We start from the raw sequence: 19,356 nt of genomic DNA, 5'->3' as shown, positions 1-19,356 counted from the left end.
TTCGATTATTTGCTGAAGTTTTCTGTGTCTTTGCTGAGGTTTTGTAGTTTTTTATTTGTTTCAAGCTTGTTTTTAATTCTTCACTGAAACATTTTTATCACAGCTGCTTCAAAATCTTGATGACATCATTCTAAGATGTCTGGTGTCTCAGTGTTGGCATCTATTCATTATCTTTTTGCATGTACTTTTAGATCTTTCTAGTTCTTAGTTTGGCAAGTAAGTCTCTATTGAAAACTGGACATTGTTATATTATAATATGAGACTTTCGATCTTATTTTGATTGTCTGTTTTAGCTGGACTTCTATGACTCTGCTCTTGCAGGAAGGGGGTGCCACCCCATTACTGCCACTTGGCTTATGTTGACACCCAAGGTAGGGGGGCTCATTACTTTTGGGCAATGGTGGGATCCATTGAAGTCCCAAAAGGTTAAATACTGTATGATTTGAATTATGTAACATTCTTGAAAGGCAAAATGCTAGGAATGAAAAACATTGTTGGTTGGAGCTAAGAAAGGGACAAGGGCTGGAGGGAAGAGAATGTGGCTCTAGAAGGGCGATCTGAGTGATCCTTGTGATGGAAATGTTCTGTATCTAGATTGTGTCAATGTCAATATTTTGGTTGTCATATTGTGAGATAGTATTGCAAAATGTTATCGGGAGCAAGAGGGGCATGGTTATGGAGGAGCTCTCAGTATCGTTCCTTACAGTTACATGTAACTCTTCAATTACCTCTACATACAATGTTTAAACAAAAAAATATATATTAAATTTTAGAGTTACCAGCATCAAAGAAGAAATCGTACTTAGTGCATGGTTTCCACTGGTACCTCAGTGGGATGGTCTCATTACTGCTTAGTGATGGTGAAGGTGAACTTTCACCGGGCTTCCTCTGACACCCCGTCACTGGTGGGGGGTTTGGGTATTTCTTATTAATGTTGGATGAGGGTGGAAGTTCAGGATTCCTATTTTGTCCCCAATGACACTGGAGGTGATAAAGGAGGTGCTACGACCAGATAAATCAAAGTCCTGGCTCCCTACTTAAGCCTTTTCTGATAATGTTCTGGCACAGGTTTGGAGCACCTCATTAGAACCTCATGAGCATGGAAGTCTAGAATCCCCACTTAGCCTTTGCTGGCATAGATGGGGGTGGGGGTCACTTTTTGTTTTTCCTGTAATGTTTGGCTGGAGTAGACTAGTTACTGTTTAAAAAAGTTTTTATCTTGGCCAGCTGCCCCTTTCTTTTGGCTAGAGAAAGTAAGCTTTACCTGGGACTTTTTTGTGTTTGTACCTGTTGGCATTTCTGGGTTGCCAGATTCTTCAGTTCCTCCTCTGAGGCAAAAAGAAAACCCAGAAAACTTACTGCCATGTCATTCCTCAGGTCCTGAGGGCCCTGGCTGCTCTGCCATGTCATTTGCCAACTTTCACAGTCCTCTTTGGTTTGTTTTATATATTCCCATAGTTTTTAGTTGTAATTAGCAAAAGGAATAGAGAAAATTATGTTTACTTCATCTTCCCACAAGAAGATTTAATTGTTTAAAGAGGTCTCTTCTGGTAATGTGAAGCTTTTTTTTCAAAATTTTTTCCCTCCAAAGGAAATCTTATACAAAAGACGAGCTTAGAATGAAGATAAACCTGGAATTATTTCAAGAAAAGATGCTTTGAGCTCCATAAATTAGGAGAATCGCTGGAATTATTTGAAGAGAATGTGCTTTGAGATCCATAGTTGGACTCCTTAAGAGTATTACTCTCACAATGAAACAAGAGTAAAAGGTGCTAGATGTAGGCATAGTGTGGTCTTGAGTCTTGGTGTTGTGTTTTTGTTTTGTTTCATTTTTCTATAGCTACTACAAGGACAAGAATAAGAACTCTAACAAGTTTCTCTCATCCTCCAAAAATGGGACACTACTATTACTCTCTACTCTTTGTGTGTAACAGAATACATTCTCCTTGAAGGTGAACTCTAAAGTGACCTCTCACTACCTGATAAGTGAAATTGTCAAGACTGAAAGTGACACTCTCTTCAATGAAAGTTGCATTCAACATCCATTGAAGAAATATATTGGGGGAAGATGGCAGCGTAGGAGGACGCTGGGCTCACCGCGCGTCCTGCTGATCAATTAGATTCCACCTACACCTGCCTAAATAACCCAGAAAACTGCCAGAGGATTAGCAGAACGGAGTCGCCGGAGCCAAGCGCAGACGAGAGGCCCACGGAAGAGGGTAGGAAGGGCGGCGAGGCGGTGCGCGCTCCACGGACTGGCGGGAGGGAGCCGGGGCGGAGGGGCGGCTCGCCGGCCAAGCAGAGCCCCGGAGTCTGGCGGGCAAAAGCGGAGGGGCCTGACGGACTGTGTTCTGACAGCAAGCGCGACTTAGCGTCTGGGAGGTCATAAGTTAACAGCTCTGCTCAGAAAGCGGGAAGGCTGGAGGACAAAGGGAGGGAGAGCTGCTGAGCCCCCCGGACGACAGAGCTCATTTTGGTGGGGAACAAAGGCGCTCGCCAGCGCCATCTCCCCCGCCCATCCCTCAGCCAAAATCCCAAAGAGAACCAGTTCCTGCCAGGGAACTTGCTCGCTCCGCGCAAACACCCAACTCTGTGCTTCTGCGGAGCCAAACCTCCGGCAGCGGATCTGACTCCCTCCCGCTGCCACAGGGCCCCTCCTGAAGTGGATCACCTAAGGAGAAGCGACCTAAGCCTGCCCCTCCTGCCCCTGTGCACCTTGCCTACCCACCCCAGCTAATACGCCAGATCCCCAGCATCACAAGCCTGGCAGTGTGCAAGTAGCCCAGACGGGCCACGCCACCCCACAGTGAATCCCGCCCCTAGGAGAGGGGAAGAGAAGGCACACACCAGTTTGACTGTGGCCCCAGCGGTGGGCTGGGGGCAGACATCAGGTCGGACTGCGGCCCCGCCCACCAACTCCAGTTATACACCACAGCACAGGGGAAGTGCCCTGCAGGTCCTCACCACGCCAGGGACTATCCAAAATGACCAAGCGGAAGAATTCCCCTCAGAAGAATCTCCAGGAAATAACAACAGCTAATGAGCTGATCAAAAAGGATTTAAATAATATAACAGAAAGTGAATTTAGAATAATAGTCATAAAATTAATTGCCGGGCTTGAAAACAGTATACAGGACAGCAGAGAATCCCTTGCTACAGAGATCAAGGGACTAAGGAACAGTCACGAGGAGCTGAAAAACGCTTTAAATGAAATGCAAAACAAAATGGAAACCACCACACCTCGGATTGAAGAGGCAGAGGAGAGAATAGGTGAACTAGAAGATAAAGTTATGGAAAAAGAGGAAGCTGAGAAGAAGAGAGATAAAAAAATCCAGGAGTATGAGGGGGAAATTAGAGAACTAAGTGATACACTAAAAAGAAATAATATACGCATAATTGGTATCCCAGAGGAGGAAGAGAGAGGGAAAGGTGCTGAAGGGGTACTTGAAGAAATAATAGCTGAGAACTTCCCTGAACTGGGGAAGGAAAAAGCCATTGAAATCCAAGAGGCACAGAGAACTCCCTTCAGACGTAACTTGAATCGATCTTCTGCACGACATATCATAGTGAAACTGGCAAAATACAAGGATAAAGAGAAAATTCTGAAAGCAGCAAGGGGTAAACGTGCCCTCACATATAAAGGGAGACCTATAAGACTCGTGACTGATCTCTCTTTTGAAACTTGGCAGGCCAGAAAGAATTGGCACGAGATTTTCAGTGTGCTAGACAGAAAAAATATGCAGCCGAGAATCCTTTATCCAGCAAGTCTGTCATTTAGAATAGAAGGAGAGATAAAGGTCTTCCCAAACAAACAAAAATTGAAGGAATTTGTCACCACTAAACCAGCCCTACAAGAGATCCTAAGGGGGACCCTGTGAGACAAAGTACCAGAGACATCACTACAAGCATAAAACATACAGACATCACAATGACTCTAAACCCGTATCTTTCTATAATAACACTGAATGTAAATGGATTAAATGCGCCAACCAAAAGACATAGGGTATCAGAATGGATAAAAAAACAAGACCCATCTATTTGCTGTCTACAAGAGACTCATTTTAGACCTGAGGACACCTTTAGATTGAGAGTGAGGGGATGGAGAACTATTTATCATGCTACTGGAAGCCAAAAGAAAGCTGGAGTAGCCATACTTATATCAGACAAACTAGACTTTAAATTAAAGGCTGTAACAAGACATGAAGAAGGACATTATATAATAGTTACAGGGTCTATCCATCAGGAAGAGCTAACAATTATAAATGTCTATGCGCCGAATACCGGAGCCCCCAAATATATAAAACAGCTACTCATAAACATAAGCAACCTTATTGATAAGAATGTGCTCATTGCAGGGGACTTTAACACCCCACTTACAGAAATGGATAGATCATCTAGACACACGCTCAATAAAGAAACAAGGGCCCTGAATGAGACATTGGATCAGATGGACTTGACAGATATATTTAGAACTCTGCATCCCAAAGCAACAGAATATACTTTCTTCTCGAGTGCACATGGAACATTCTCGAAGATAGATCATATACTGGGTCACAAAACAGCCCTTCATAAGTTTACCAGAATTGAAATTATACCATGCATACTTTCAGACCACAATGCTATGAAGCTTGAAATCAACCACAGAAAAAAGTCTGGAAAACCTCCAAGAGCATGGAGGTTAAAGAACACCCTACTAACGAATGAGTGGGTCAACCAGGCAATTAGAGAAGAAATTAAAAAATATATGGAAACAAACGAAAATGAAAATACAACAATCCAAACGCTTTGGGACGCGGCAAAGGCAGTCCTGAGAGGAAAATACATTGCAATCCAGGCCTATCTCAAGAAACAAGAAAAATCCCAAATACAAAATCTAACAGCACACCTAAAGGAAATAGAAGCAGAACAGCAAAGGCAGCCTAAACCCAGCAGAAGAAGAGAAATAATAAAGATCAGAGCAGAAATAAACAATATAGAGTCTAAAAAAACTGTAGAGCAGATCAACGAAACCAAGAGTTGGTTTTTTGAAAAAATAAACAAAATTGACAAACCTCTAGCCAGGCTTCTCAAAAAGAAAAGGGAGATAACCCAAATAGATAAAATCATGAATGAAAATGGAATTATTACAACCAATCCCTCAGAGATACAAACAATTATCAGGGAATACTATGAAAAATTATATGCCAACAAATTGGACAACCTGGAAGAAATGGACAAATTCCTGAACACCCACACTCTTCCAAAACTCAATCAGGAGGAAATAGAAAGCTTGAACAGACCCATAACCAGCGAAGAAATTGAATCGGTTATCAAAAATCTCCCAACAAATAAGAGTCCAGGACCAGATGGCTTCCCAGGGGAGTTCTACCAGACGTTTAAAGCAGAGATAATACCTATCCTTCTCAAGCTATTCCAAGAAATAGAAAGGGAAGGAAAACTTCCAGACTCATTCTATGAAGCCAGTATTACTTTGATTCCTAAACCAGACAGAGACCCAGTTAAAAAAGAGAACTACCGGCCAATATCCCTGATGAATATGGATGCAAAAATTCTCAATAAGATACTAGCAAATCCAATTCAACGGCATATAAAAAGAATTATTCACCATGATCAAGTGGGATTCATTCCTGGGATGCAGGGCTGGTTCAACATTCGCAAATCAATCAACGTGATACATCACATTAACAAAAAAAAAGAGAAGAACCATATGATCCTGTCAATCGATGCAGAAAAGGCCTTTGACAAAATCCAGCACCCTTTCTTAATAAAAACCCTTGAGAAAGTCGGGATAGAAGGAACATACTTAAAGATCATAAAAGCCATTTATGAAAAGCCCACAGCTAACATCATCCTCAACGGGGAAAAACTGAGAGCTTTTTCCCTGAGATCAGGAACACGACAGGGATGCCCACTCTCACCGCTGTTGTTTAACATAGTGCTGGAAGTTCTAGCATCAGCAATCAGACAACAAAAGGAAATCAAAGGCATCCAAATTGGCAAAGATGAAGTCAAGCTTTCGCTTTTTGCAGATGACATGATATTATACATGGAAAATCCGATAGACTCCACCAAAAGTTTGCTAGAATTGATACATGAATTCAGCAAAGTCGCAGGATACAAAATCAATGTACAGAAATCAGTTGCATTCTTATACACTAACAATGAAGCAACAGAAAGACAAATAAAGAAACTGATCCCATTCACAATTGCACCAAGAAGCATAAAATACCTAGGAATAAATCTAACCAAAGATGTAAAGGATCTGTATGCTGAAAACTATAGAAAGCTTACGAAGGAAATTGAAGAAGATTTAAAGAAATGGAAAGACATTCCCTGCTCATGGATTGGAAAAATAAATATTGTCAAAATGTCAATACTACCCAAAGCTATCTACACATTCAATGCAATCCCAATCAAAATTGCACCAGCATTCTTCTCGAAACTAGAACAAGCAATCCTAAAATTCATATGGAACCACAAAAGGCCCCGAATAGCCAAAGGAATTTTGAAGAAGAAGACCAAAGCAGGAGGCATCACAATCCCAGACTTTAGCCTCTACTACAAAGCTGTCATTATCAAGACAGCATGGTATTGGCACAAAAACAGACACATAGACCAATGGAATAGAATAGAAACCCCAGAACTAGACCCACAAACGTATGGCCAACTCATCTTTGACAAAGCAGGAAAGAACATCCAATGGAAAAAAGACAGTCTCTTTAACAAATGGTGCTGGGAGAACTGGACAGCAACATGCAGAAGGTTGAAACTAGACCACTTTCTCACACCATTCACAAAAATAAACTCAAAATGGATAAAGGACCTGAATGTGAGACAGGAAACCATCAAAACCTTAGAGGAGAAAGCAGGAGGGGCGCCTGGGTGGCTCGGTCGGTTAAGCGTCTGACTTCAGCTCAGGTCACAATCTCGCGGTCCGTGAGTTTGAGCCCCGCGTCGGGCTCTGGGCTGATGGCTCAGAGCCTGGAGCCTGTTTCCGATTCTGCGTCTCCCTCTCTCTCTGCCCCTCCCCCATTCATGCTCTGTCTCTCTCTGTCTCAAAAAGAAATAAAACGTTAAAAAAAATTAAAAAAAAAAAAAAAAAAAAAAAAAGAAAGCAGGAAAAGACCTCTCTGACCTCAGCCGTAGCAATCTCTTACTCGACACATCCCCAAAGGCAAGTGAACTAAAAGCAAAAGTGAATTACTGGGACCTTATGAAGATAAAAAGCTTCTGCACAGCAAAGGAAACAACCAACAAAACTAAAAGGCAACCAACGGAATGGGAAAAGATATTTGCAAATGACATATCGGACAAAGGGCTAGTATCCAGAATCTATAAAGAGCTCACCAAACTCCACCCCCGAAAAACAAATAACCCAGTGAAGAAATGGGCAGAAAACATGAATAGACACTTCTCTAAAGAAGACATCCGGATGGCCAACAGGCACATGAAAAGATGTTCAGCGTCGCTCCTTATCAGGGAAATACAAATCAAAACCACACTCAGGTATCACCTCACGCCAGTCAGAGTGGCCAAAATGAACAAATCAGGAGACTATAGATGCTGGCGAGGATGTGGAGAAACGGGAACCCTCTTGCACTGTTGGTGGGAATGCAAATTGGTGCAGCCGCTCTGGAAAGCAGTGTGGAGGTTCCTCAGAAAATTAAAAATAGACCTACCCTATGACCCAGCAATAGCACTGCTAGGAATTTATCCAAGGGATACAGGAGTACTGATGCATAGGGGCACTTGTACCCCAATGTTCATAGCAGCACTCTCAACCATAGCCAAATTATGGAAAGAGCCTAAATGTCCATCAATTGATGAATGGATAAAGAAATTGTGGTTTATATACACAATGGAATACTACGTGGCAATGAGAAAAAATGAAATATGGCCTTTTGTAGCAACGTGGATGGAACTGGAGAGTGTGATGCTAAGTGAAATAAGCCATACAGAGAAAGACAGATACCATATGGTTTCACTCTTATGTGGATCCTGAGAAACCTAACAGGAACCCATGGGGGAGGGGGAGGAAAAAAGAAAAAAAAAAAAAAAAAAAGAGGTTAGAGTGGGAGAGAGCCAAAGCATGGGAGACTGTTAAAAACTGAGAACAAACTGAGGGTTGATGGGGGGTGGGAGGGAGGGGAGGGTGGATGATGGGTATTGAGGAGGGCACCTTTTGGGATGAGCACTGGGTGTTTTATGGAAACCAATTTGACAATAAATTTCATATATTATAAAAAAAAAAAAAAGAAATAAAGGATATATACAAAAAAAAAAAAAAAAAGAAATATATTGGGTGCTTGCTCTGTGCCTGACACATTAGGCACTAGGTAGGGCTGGTTACATAATTTGTGGGTGCCAGTGAAAAATGAAAATGTGGAGCTTCCTATTCAAAAAGCGGGAACAATGTCAACTCTTTTATTTTCTTTTACTCTGTTTTTTGACCTCTCCTGGTATATTTTATTTGCTATTTAATGTTGTAATCCCTTAGGCAAGAAATACTCCACTTCCTGGGCACCTTCTCTTCCCGCAGTGTCGTGTCAGAGCCCACAATCCACGGGGGTTACAGTTTCTGTATCAGGGCACTCTTGGTATGTCTTCAGCTATGGATAAGGGCTTTGGTGGTCACCCATGAATGTACCAAGGTGCTCCCAGCTGTGGGCAGGGACAGCTGCCACCAGGCCCTGTGTTAAGACACAGGAGGCCATACACCTAATCCCCACAGCAGGGGCCCACCAGGTGTGGAAGGCAACAAATATCATTGAGCAGGGGCATCAAGGGACAGGTTAAATAGCACCCAGGGTGCCAGGGATGGGAGTCCTGGCAGCTGAGCACCCACGATAGGGAGCCAGGGACGAGGTAGTTCCACACCTGTGGTGCACATTCCATCGTCCTAGAGGACTTTACTTACAAAACACAAATAAAGTCAAAGATAAAGTTGTTAGGCATTTTAATATGGCAACTGCAAAGCATTCAACTTCAAGGATAAGACCGGTTTAGCACAGCACCCTGTGTGATTGCCCTGGTCTTGGGGCTGTGAAGCTGTCCCTGGCACTAGGGACACAATGGTGCCATGCTTTAAAATTCTTTTTAAGACTTCAAAGAAACTGGTTTAAAACTTAAAACTTTAGTTCTTTAAACATATATTTCATGTGTTTTGTTAACACACACTCAAGGAATTTGACTCTTTTTTAACTAAATTGTCGTGTTGTTTTGACATTTGGAAGACATTAACACTTTCAAGTGGCTTTGATGAGATGGGACTGTTGAATTTCTTTACTTCATCATATCTTGGTATTATACTAAAGACACTTTTCTACATCTCATAAATTTCTTAGTGATCCCATTATTATTCTGTAATTATTCCTTCAAGACAGAAACTAAGTTCCATTACTCAATAGGGACTATTTTATTTCATCTAGAACAAAGAAGCTGCAACATATTTACTGTCAGTGGTGAACTGAAAATCCTCAAATGGCTCTTATCGACATCCTTATTCTTTTTTTCCATTTTTTGTAACTAGGGGTTTTTTTTATTTCTTTTTTTTCGCCGTTCAGGATACTCAGCATTAATTCTGTGTGCTGAATAGTATGCCCATATACGTGGATGTCTAACAGAATTAGATAAATTGTATTGGCTTCAAATTTTTCTGATTTTCTTGTAGACGTTTTTTTTTTTTTTAATGATCAGATAACTAAAAATCAAAATGTAGATTTTATAGATGACTTTGAGATTTGGGCATGAATTCTAATAATTGTGAGGATAATGTCAATGGTAATATAACTCAATTAAATGCTGTTTCTGTGGCAGAAAATATGTTACTAGATTTATGTGTCCTTGCCACACTTAACGATTTCATTTAAAGTCTTTCAATTTTGCAAAAATAGGTATTATTGTTTCCATTTTTGAGACGAAAAAGTTGAGGCACAGTGGAATGAAATAACTTGCCCTAAGAAAGGAAAAAATGTGTAGTACTCAACATTCAAGTTTTTTTCACCCTGCTATGTAGTCTTCAAAAAAATGTCTTCTCTTGCAAAGAAAAATATTCTTATTGCTATAAATTGTTAAAAAAATGTTGTTTGAAAGATGGGTGAGTCTCACGGGTGAGTGGGTAATCTAATGTTCATTATTTGTGTTGTTTGGTGTTTTTATTTATATATTTAACCACTTCAATATATAGAGTATATATATTCATATACAATATATGATTTGTACACACATACAGTACATATACAATATGTGACATATATAATACATGCACATATACTATATATATGTATATACACATGCTATATATAGTGTATACACACACACTATATATATATGTATATATATTAAAAGTATGTGTATATATGTAAGTATATACAAATACCTTTAATCAAGAATAATGTTAATTTAAAGAAATATTTGGAAAAACTGGTTAAAGATATTCACCCATTTGTGTGATATTTGTTTTAGAAATAATGCAATTTGACCATAACTGTTGAGTTATTACTCTCAGACATACTTGTCCATCTTGGAACTCATGCATAGAGACTTAGGTACTGAGGACAAAGGGTTCTGTGTTAACTAGATTCTCTAAAGATGTCCTTTGACATCTGGAAGACAGCATAGCACTAAAGCCACAGGGTAGGTTATCCTTAACATTTACATCACAAGTTGGTTTGGGACTTGCTTATCATTCTCTGTCTTTGTTCCAGTGTTTCTAGCAACTCTTACCAATTCCACAACTTTTACATAGAAACCACCTGAAATGTTAGTGTGAATCTCTGGAAATAATAGACTTGGGATTACCACATAGCATCATTCTTTCTAAGTGATTAAAATGTATTTACTTATCTGTTTATTTGATATCATCTAACCTCATAGTTCTTCAATATTTGAAAAGTTTGAACCAAATATGATATGCTTAAAGCAGTTTGCTTATGTTGTTCCCTTTTCCTACAAAGATGGGATTTATACAGTTTGAAAAAAGAGGAAAAAAAATAATAAAATCTGATAATTTTCAATATTACCTACTTATATTTTCTACATCGAGAAGCGACTTGACCTATTGTTAAGAGTGCAGATATTGAAATCAGCTTGCTGCATTTTGAATCCCAAGTCTATCCTACTAGCTCTGAAACCTTGAGAAAGTCCTTAAATTCTCTAGGTCTCAGTTTCCTAGGGTTGCCACATGCAAAGAGTTAACAATCGTGCCTGGTAAACTTCATTCAGCATTAACTATTAATATTGTTTGATTTCATATCATTGTTAAAGCTGAGAACAACTTTCTAGAGCCTCTAGTCCTACAGTTAACTCTCAATAGAGACAGGAAAACTAAGGTTCCAGGGGTTTTCATGACCTAAATCAGAGCCCATCAATAGATACTTTAGGACTAAAATATAACCCCCCAATTCTTAGGAAAGATCTTTTTCTTTCACTCAACATCTGTGGATATTTCCATTTACCTGAGTACAAGGTTCTTAATAATTTTGGGGCCCTTTTTGAGTTACCTATACTTGCATGTGTATTTAAATCCTTCTGCATGAAGCATTCCTACTCTCAAGATTGTTCTGGCTGCTTCATACTCATCCTCCAGGATTCAGCTTAATTTATGACTCCTTATTTGAAAAAAACCTTTTCTTGAGCAAACTCTCAACTCACAGCTGTTCTAAGATTGGTTTATACCCCCCTCTAATTGCTTCCTCAGAACCCTGTATTTAACTAAATCATCCCACTGGATGTATTTGCTGAACCTCTTACATTTCTCCATAAATAGGTTAGTAGCTCCTTGGGGGAGGATCTGTATCTTCTACAGTTGAGCACCGGTCATTTACCAGAGATACTACACTGAACAGGCTAAGAGTAGAGGACTGGAATCGTCCATAGGAGCACTCTTTTAAACTTCCCTCCCTATAGTTTTCCTCCTCAGTCTTTACCTTCTCTTTTCACTCACAAAGACTGGTAAAGTCACTGCGCATTTGGCAAAATTTTTTTTTTCTTAATTTTCCTATATTTGAGCCAGAGTCTTGATTTCAGCAGAGTAAACTCCAGGATCATACATTGGCATACAATTTATCTGTTGTTCTTTTGCTGATCAGCAGAGTGTTTCCACACTAAAACTCCCAAAGTATTTTTCATGAAAGATTATGAGGCATTGTGTGAAACAAAAATAATACCAAAGAATACTGACAGGTCTATGAAAAAAAAATCCCATGTTTCAATATGGTCAGGAAATGCACTGTCCCCTCTTAGATATGATGATGTGCTATGGCATATTAGGAAAGACTGATGATGACCTATACTTAACAACAAACACACAAAATTTGTTTACATTACATTGTAGATTTAATCTAGATTTGTCTCAAATGATTTGAGCAACAATTTTTAGTTGCAGTGTCTCATGGCTTTTGTGGTCTTTGGTTCACGCTTGGAAAATCATGTTCTGCGCTAAAGCCACTAAACGCTAGCAACTGCTAGTCTCTACACAGAAGACAAGCTATGCAGATCCTCTAGTGAGCAGGGTTTTTAATTTTTTTTTTTAGATTCTCTTTTTTTAATTCTTCATTCAATGACTGGAGACACATTCTGATTGATTTTTAATATTATTTTGAAAATACTTTTTATGCAAGCGACATTAAAGAAATGTATGATACTATAAAGAATAGCAATTACTAAGAATATCTTAAGAACATCACTGCTCATTTTTCTGAGTCTTGGCATACCTTCATATGAGCTTATTTATTTACTGTTTTAAATTAACTAGTTAATTACTTTTCATTTGGATATTGTGGAGTGTATAGTCAATTTTGGTTATTTATTATTATGTATTTAATCATTCTTAGTACGTTTTTTAAATACAACCAGAACAACTGGGGATACGTACTCCAGCTCATGTAGCCCTTGGACATTTGACTTTGGTAGTCAAGGAACAGTGTACCTGTCACTCAATATGTTTGCAGTGCACGGTACTTTAAGTTTAATGTATTTGTAATTTTTCTTTTGTATTTTTATTAACTCCTCTACTCATTTTCCCATTTTTCCCTGACAGACAGATGGGTTTATTTCTCCTGTACATGTTTCCTTTGCTAATGTATATAATTCAATAGTCAGAGAAACTAGAAATTAGTTTGTACCACATTTTCAAAGGAAAATGTTTTCTTCAAGCTGTTTTCTTATTTCTGAGTTAAAAGAAAACATAATACTTTCTAGGTGACTTATTTACAAGGGGAAACATAAGAACCCAAGTTCCAAAGGTAATAACATTGGTGGTATTTTCCTGATAATCATAGAAGCCTAGATCAACACAAGGTCACTCCAAGATCCCTCTCTTTGACTGCACCCATTTATTCTATCATCCAAACATAGGTCAATTCACTCAAACAAAGAGTTTGTCCAATTGTATTTCTTCCCTCAGCTTGTTGTTGATTTGACAGATGCTTATGTTTTATGAAGACATAACAGAAGGCATAAAATAACATTTTGCAATTACAATTTGAAAGAATTAAGAAATAAAATGTAATATTAATATCTTCAGGGAAAAGTAGCTTTCTATGCAATTCCCAGTCCAACAGTCTTCCCAATCCAGATAGGCTACCTTGAATCACGGACCTATCCTTCCCTGAACACTGTTGGTTAATCTCACCAAGTCAGAGCTTCATCCTTCTCTAACAGATGTGTTCTCTGTATGTGAGTTTACTAAAGCTCCAGAAGTTGTTGCTGGCTGCTACTTTTCAGGTTAGAATGAACTCTTTCCTTGTCGACTAGGCTTGAACTTGATTGAATGCCTCAGGTCTGGGGGTTCACCCAGGGATTTCTGTGTTTTGTCATCTTTTTAAAAAATATTTTTCACGTTTATTTATTTTAGAGAGAGAGAGACAGAGCATGAGTTGGGGAGGGACAGAGAGAGAGGGAGACACAGAATCTGAAGCAGGCTATAGGCTCCGAGCTTTCAGCACAAAGCCCAATGCAGGACTCAAACCCACGAACCATGAGATCACGACCTGAGCCAAAGTTGGACGCTGAACCCACTGAGACACCCAGACGCCCCTTCTCACCTTTACTCTTAGGGAGACACAGTATTCCATTCATACCTGAGGAAGGAAGTCAGATGAATCAAAGTTCTCTACACCTACAGGTCTCAGCAGGGAGTCACCAGGAAGTTAAAAGCCTCATTCAATCTACACAACAGCTACTGACCTAAGAGCAGAACATTCTATTGGCTTATCTTAAATGCTGGGTCAGAGATGTAAAACTCAGTCTCATGAATGAAGTCTCTTCATTGCTTGTTCTTCTACTCCTCACCACCAGTCACATAAAGAAAATATGCTTGGATATTCAAAATACAGTCTTCTTGTTTCTGCTTGTGCATTTGAACACTCCTTTTTTTCTCACCAGATATGATTTCTCTTCTTATGATTCTTGTTTTTCCTCTTCTTCAATTGCTATCCCAAATTTCCTTCTCCCTAAAAATCTTCTTAATTAGTGTTCCAATATCTGATTGTTGGTTTCCTCCTTAGGTAGATTTTTATACACTGATTAACTTACGCTACGATGTCATTGCAAACTTTACATTTTCATGTCTCCATCCTACCTCTCCCTCCTAACCACTCCCTTCCATCAGATTGCAAAATTTCTTCCATTTTTCTGGAAATTCTTTAAGGTGCTTAGTGGGGCAGAGTCTCTGCCTTTCTTCTCTTTCTTTGTTACAACTTAAAGGATGGAATGCAAATATTTTCCCACCAGGGAGGCTTTGGGAAGGAGAATGAGTTTTTCAGTGGCTAATGATTTGTACTCTGGGTTTAATGGTCCCTTGAAGTCTATTAAGTAATAAAGGGAAGAAAAGAGGGTTCTAAAGAAAGGTAAAGGGGATCAACTAGAATAAGGAAAGGATTTCCCTGGGACTACAGGGAAGTCCAGGGCAGTGGGCCAGGGAAAGAGAAAGTTTACAGAAAAGAAGCCTGGGAGGATTAGGGGCAGGTAGGAGGGAGGATGGCCAACAAGAGAAAGCTCAGGCACAGCTGAGAGGCTGGACCGAGTAAAGGGCCCCATAGAGGTCTTGTACCAGGGCCCAGAAGTCTCCAGAACTGAATCAGAGCTCACAGGCCACTTCACATACCAGCCTTCACTGGGGTGGTGGCACTCTTCTTTCCTTTGCTCGGGGACTTGGATGTGGCACGTCTGGTGCCTACAGTCTACCTTGCGATATTCAGCACCTCAGCAACCCTCCTATTGTCTGTGCTTGCCACTCGGTTTGGCTACTGCCATCCAAATGCGTAAGACAGGGTTCTCGCATATAGTATGTATATGTCATCTCTGAAATTCTTTTAGGTTTATTTATTTTGAGAGAGCGAGAGCATGAGCGAGGGAGGGGAAGAGGGAGAGGGAAAGAGAGAATCTCAAGCACTAACAGTGCAGAGCCACGCACGGGGCTCGATCTCATGAACCAGTAAGATCACAACCTGAGCCAAAATCAAGAGTCAGATGCTTAACGGACTGAGCCACCCAGGCGCTCCTCTGAACTTTTTATCTTCAGCACAGATTTCTCTTCTGATTTCAACTTCCTGTTTGCGTATCAAGTATTATGGACATCAGAAACTTAATACATCCCAAAGCCAACTTCTGGTCTTCTTCATTTTAGGAAATGGTACCTGTATCTATCTAGTTACTTAAGCAATAAATTGGAAGTCATGCTAGCCATACTCGAATTACTCAATTTAAAGAGGGTTTGATAAAGAACTGTTCTCAAAGGTAAGGATGGAGTCTAAAGAAACCACCAAGTAACATTGCAGTATCTCTGAAATAATGACATTGACAACCTAGGACCCATTCCTAGGTCTGAAGGGTCAACAGAAAAGAGTGGTTACTGAAACCTAAGGCAGGGAGGGCTGTGAAAAGGCTCTAATAGGATCTTTTGTCTTTCAGTCAATGGATACAGGCAGCCCTTAGCTCAGTGTGGGGGTGTAGGTTGGAAACAATACCTCAGTGTTACTCTGCTCTGCACCTTAGAACCCCACCATTGTTCCTGAAGCCATAAGTCAAGAAAACAAAACCAAACATAACTGTCCATGTAATCCTAGAGCGTGAGCTTCTCAGGACACAGGGCATAGTGGCGAATGGTGAGGAGTGAATCAGGGTAGACAGAAGACGCTAGAGCATAATCACTAGCATTTTCTGGACTCTTATCTGATTATTTCATGTCAATAACATACTGAAAGTGCTCCAGTGTGCCCTTAAAGTAAAAACAAACCAATAAACAGAGGTGGAGGGTGAGCACTAGACACAGTGGAACTTGGGGAAGAGACTCCTGGGCTTGTCCAATGTCTGTACAACGGGGTGGAGGTGAGGGGTGAGTGGGCGGCAGTATTTGTTGACTGCCTCCAACTCTTAACCACTCAGAGCTAACATTCTTTCTGGCTTGTTCAGTTCAGTGAGAGCACAAAGCACCTCTTGAAGATTGGTTCTGTTGTGCTCACTCACACACTGACATATAATCAAATGTTTTACTTTGGTTCCATTATCTTTTCATCAAAATGCTTTGAAAAAAAATATGATTGACACCCCCCAAGTCGATTCAGTTGAGGACAAACAATCTTCAAAGCACAGTTGTCTCTCCCTGATCTGGCTCAGTAGCTTCCAATATTAAATTCATAAATTGAATTACTTCTGCCTCAGACTGACTTTTCTTGAAAGCAAATGTTACTCTCTTTCTTTTTACATAATCAGTCATGGATTAAAGTAGGTAACACAGGTCGTTTGCTACAAATCAATTTCTCTACAAAACCACCAACGAGAAGGTCAGAAAGAAGAGTGTGAAGACTAGATTGCCAAAATAAAAGCCTTGAAAAGGAAATCTTAAACCACGTCTTCCTTGGACTCCCAGAGAGCTGCATTCTCCTCTTTTTCTAAGCTATTGTGTGGGTTGTAAACCTTATCTTCACTTCTTTGACATTCATCTCTTCAACAGATGAAATCTAAACCCCCACTCTTTATATATGGGCTGGACTTAGTGACTCACTCCTAACATTAGAGCGAGGCAGATGTGAGACTGCCAATGTGACTGCCAAGTCCAGTCATATAAAGCTGACTTTCTTAGGACGCATACCTTTGGAGCCTGAGCTGCCATGAGAGAAGGCTGGCTGTGCTAAAGTTGCTATGTTGGAAAGACCTTCTAGACATAGAGACAAGCCAGGGCAGCCTCAGCTATTACCATCACCAGCTTTGTTGTCTCCATGACAACAGAGATCAAGTCTCATTTGTTCACCAACAAACACCCAGAATTTAGTAGTTTTCAGAGCATAATAGGTGCTCATTACATCTTTGTGAAATAAATAAAATTTATCCTTTGGGTTACCCTTTCTAAGATATTTGACACTTTCGAGAAAACTACTCTACCTTGTGAGTATGTGATCGTGTAGACAGACATCTGAGAGATAGAAATCTCCACTAGAAGATATAAGACCTCAAGAAATTCATGCAAAAGCAAGCCAAAGTCTCACACCAGCCTCTAGAAAAGTCATAGGACCTTAGATTATTTCCTCTTAAGCAATGTCTAAATTAGTTTCTCTATTTTTCCATTATTTCTACACAACACATCTCTTATGATTTTTAAATTCCCCACTCTACAGAGTCAATTAGAGCAAAGGTCAACCAGAATACTGCCCCCCACCACCAATGGCTTCATCATTAGTGGGGATGTTTTTCCTCAGTTTTACTGAGGAGCAAATAATTATTTTCCAAGAGTAGAAATTTAAATTTATTCCTGTTATCTCAAATGCTTGTACCCCTGGTTTTAAAACAATCAAGAGCAACAAAGTAAAAACAAAATAAAAACAGTTTGTGTAGCTTAGTTTATTGTTACCTTTTGGGATATCTCCTCTGCCAGATGATCAAGAATTCTGAGAGCTTAACAACAAAAATAAATAAATAAACAAAAATTTAAAACAGAACAAACCACAAGAAAATACCTTCAAAGTCTAAGCAGCACAAAGTGACCGTTACTTGTCTGTAAAATATCATCACAAGTCTGGGCTTCTGGTTTGCTGCAATCACAACCTTTACAAAAATTCTACAGTGGGATGTGGATAAGAAATCATGTTCTGATTACACACAGTGCAGAATAAAATCCTTTGGTGAATACCTGTCACATGCATGGAGCTCTCTACCACTACTGCTGCATCCATAACAATTCAGAATAAAATAGGTCAGATAAACATCACTCAATCACATTTTCCTTTCCTCCTGGGATCATCAACAACCCAGCTTTCTCCTGCTTCCCTGAGCCTGATATCAGCATCTTTTTTTTTTTAACCTGCAAGATTGTGATTAAATATTTTCCCCTCTGTCAATACTTTTAGTAAAGAATGAACTAAATAAATTAAATCAACAGATAAAAGAGCATATGGATGAATTAGGCATTGCTCCCTCTCATCACTGTCCCTTCTGTAAATGACAGATTAGCTGCTCATCTAAAATCTGTCAAGCAAATGCTTTGAAAATCCAGATAAATTAAAAGAATTATTAGACAGTCTTATTAAGCAGAAGTAGATGACAGCATCCTGTCCTATAGCTGCATTCATTGAACTAAAGCCTGAGGGCAACAATCTTGAATTTTTGAGATGAGTGTTTTTCAAAATTATTGGTTTTTTAAAAATATGTATTTATTCATGGTAATAGGCTCCTTATGTCCTGCTCCCTAATAATGCTTTTTCTTTTCAAAATATTTAATGGAAAAATCCATGATTTATATTTGTATTTCCATATAGCTTTTCTGAAAATGCTATTGCAAGATCTAGTAAAATTTTGTGTGTAAATAACCATATACACACTTCCTGGGGAAACTCTGCTCTAGGAAAATTTCCACGGGAATGAGGCAGCCCAGAAATCGCTGAGACATTCCTGTTTCCTACTCTCAGCTGTAGAGTTTAGACTTGTCAAAGACAAGCAGAGTGAGCCATTTGTTAAAGGTGGCAAGACAGATTTTATTTAGACTACTGCAGTAGGAGAGAGACTCTAGTGTAAACTGAGTCCAAGCCTGATCTGTGTGGAGAGGATGTGATGTTTTATTTTTTTTTTAAATTTTTTTTTTCAACGTTTTTATTTATTTTTTGGACAGAGAGAGACAGAGCATGAACGGGGGAGGGGCAGCGAGAGAGGGTAACACAGAATCGGAAACAGGCTCCAGGCTCTGAGCCATCAGCCCAGAGCCCGACGCGGGGCTCGAACTCACGGACCGCGAGATCGTGACCTGGCTGAAGTCGGACGCTTAACCGACTGCGCCACCCAGGCGCCCGGATGTGATGTTTTAAAAGGAAAATGAGGGACTATGAAGGAGGAGTGAACAGGGCTGGAGCAGTCTGGGAAGTGGAA

General features: G+C 39.8%; 1 long non-coding RNA gene across 1 annotated transcript in view; it reads right to left on the bottom strand.

Moving 5' to 3' along the window:
• Positions 1–17,245, bottom strand: part of LOC123586161 — a 56,865-nt gene extending 39,620 nt beyond the window's left edge. Inside the window, exon 1 of the long non-coding RNA XR_006706642.1 lies at positions 17,093–17,245. This is a non-coding gene — a long non-coding RNA (uncharacterized LOC123586161). The remainder of the gene's footprint in view (positions 1–17,092) is intronic.
• Between the last annotated feature and the right edge of the window lie 2,111 nt (positions 17,246–19,356).

This window comes from Leopardus geoffroyi, chromosome C3 (genome assembly GCF_018350155.1).
Source record: "Leopardus geoffroyi isolate Oge1 chromosome C3, O.geoffroyi_Oge1_pat1.0, whole genome shotgun sequence".
Lineage (NCBI taxonomy): Eukaryota > Metazoa > Chordata > Mammalia > Carnivora > Felidae > Leopardus > Leopardus geoffroyi.
Note: the sequence above shows the minus strand (reverse complement) of the source record. Positions and strands in the feature narration are given on the sequence as shown.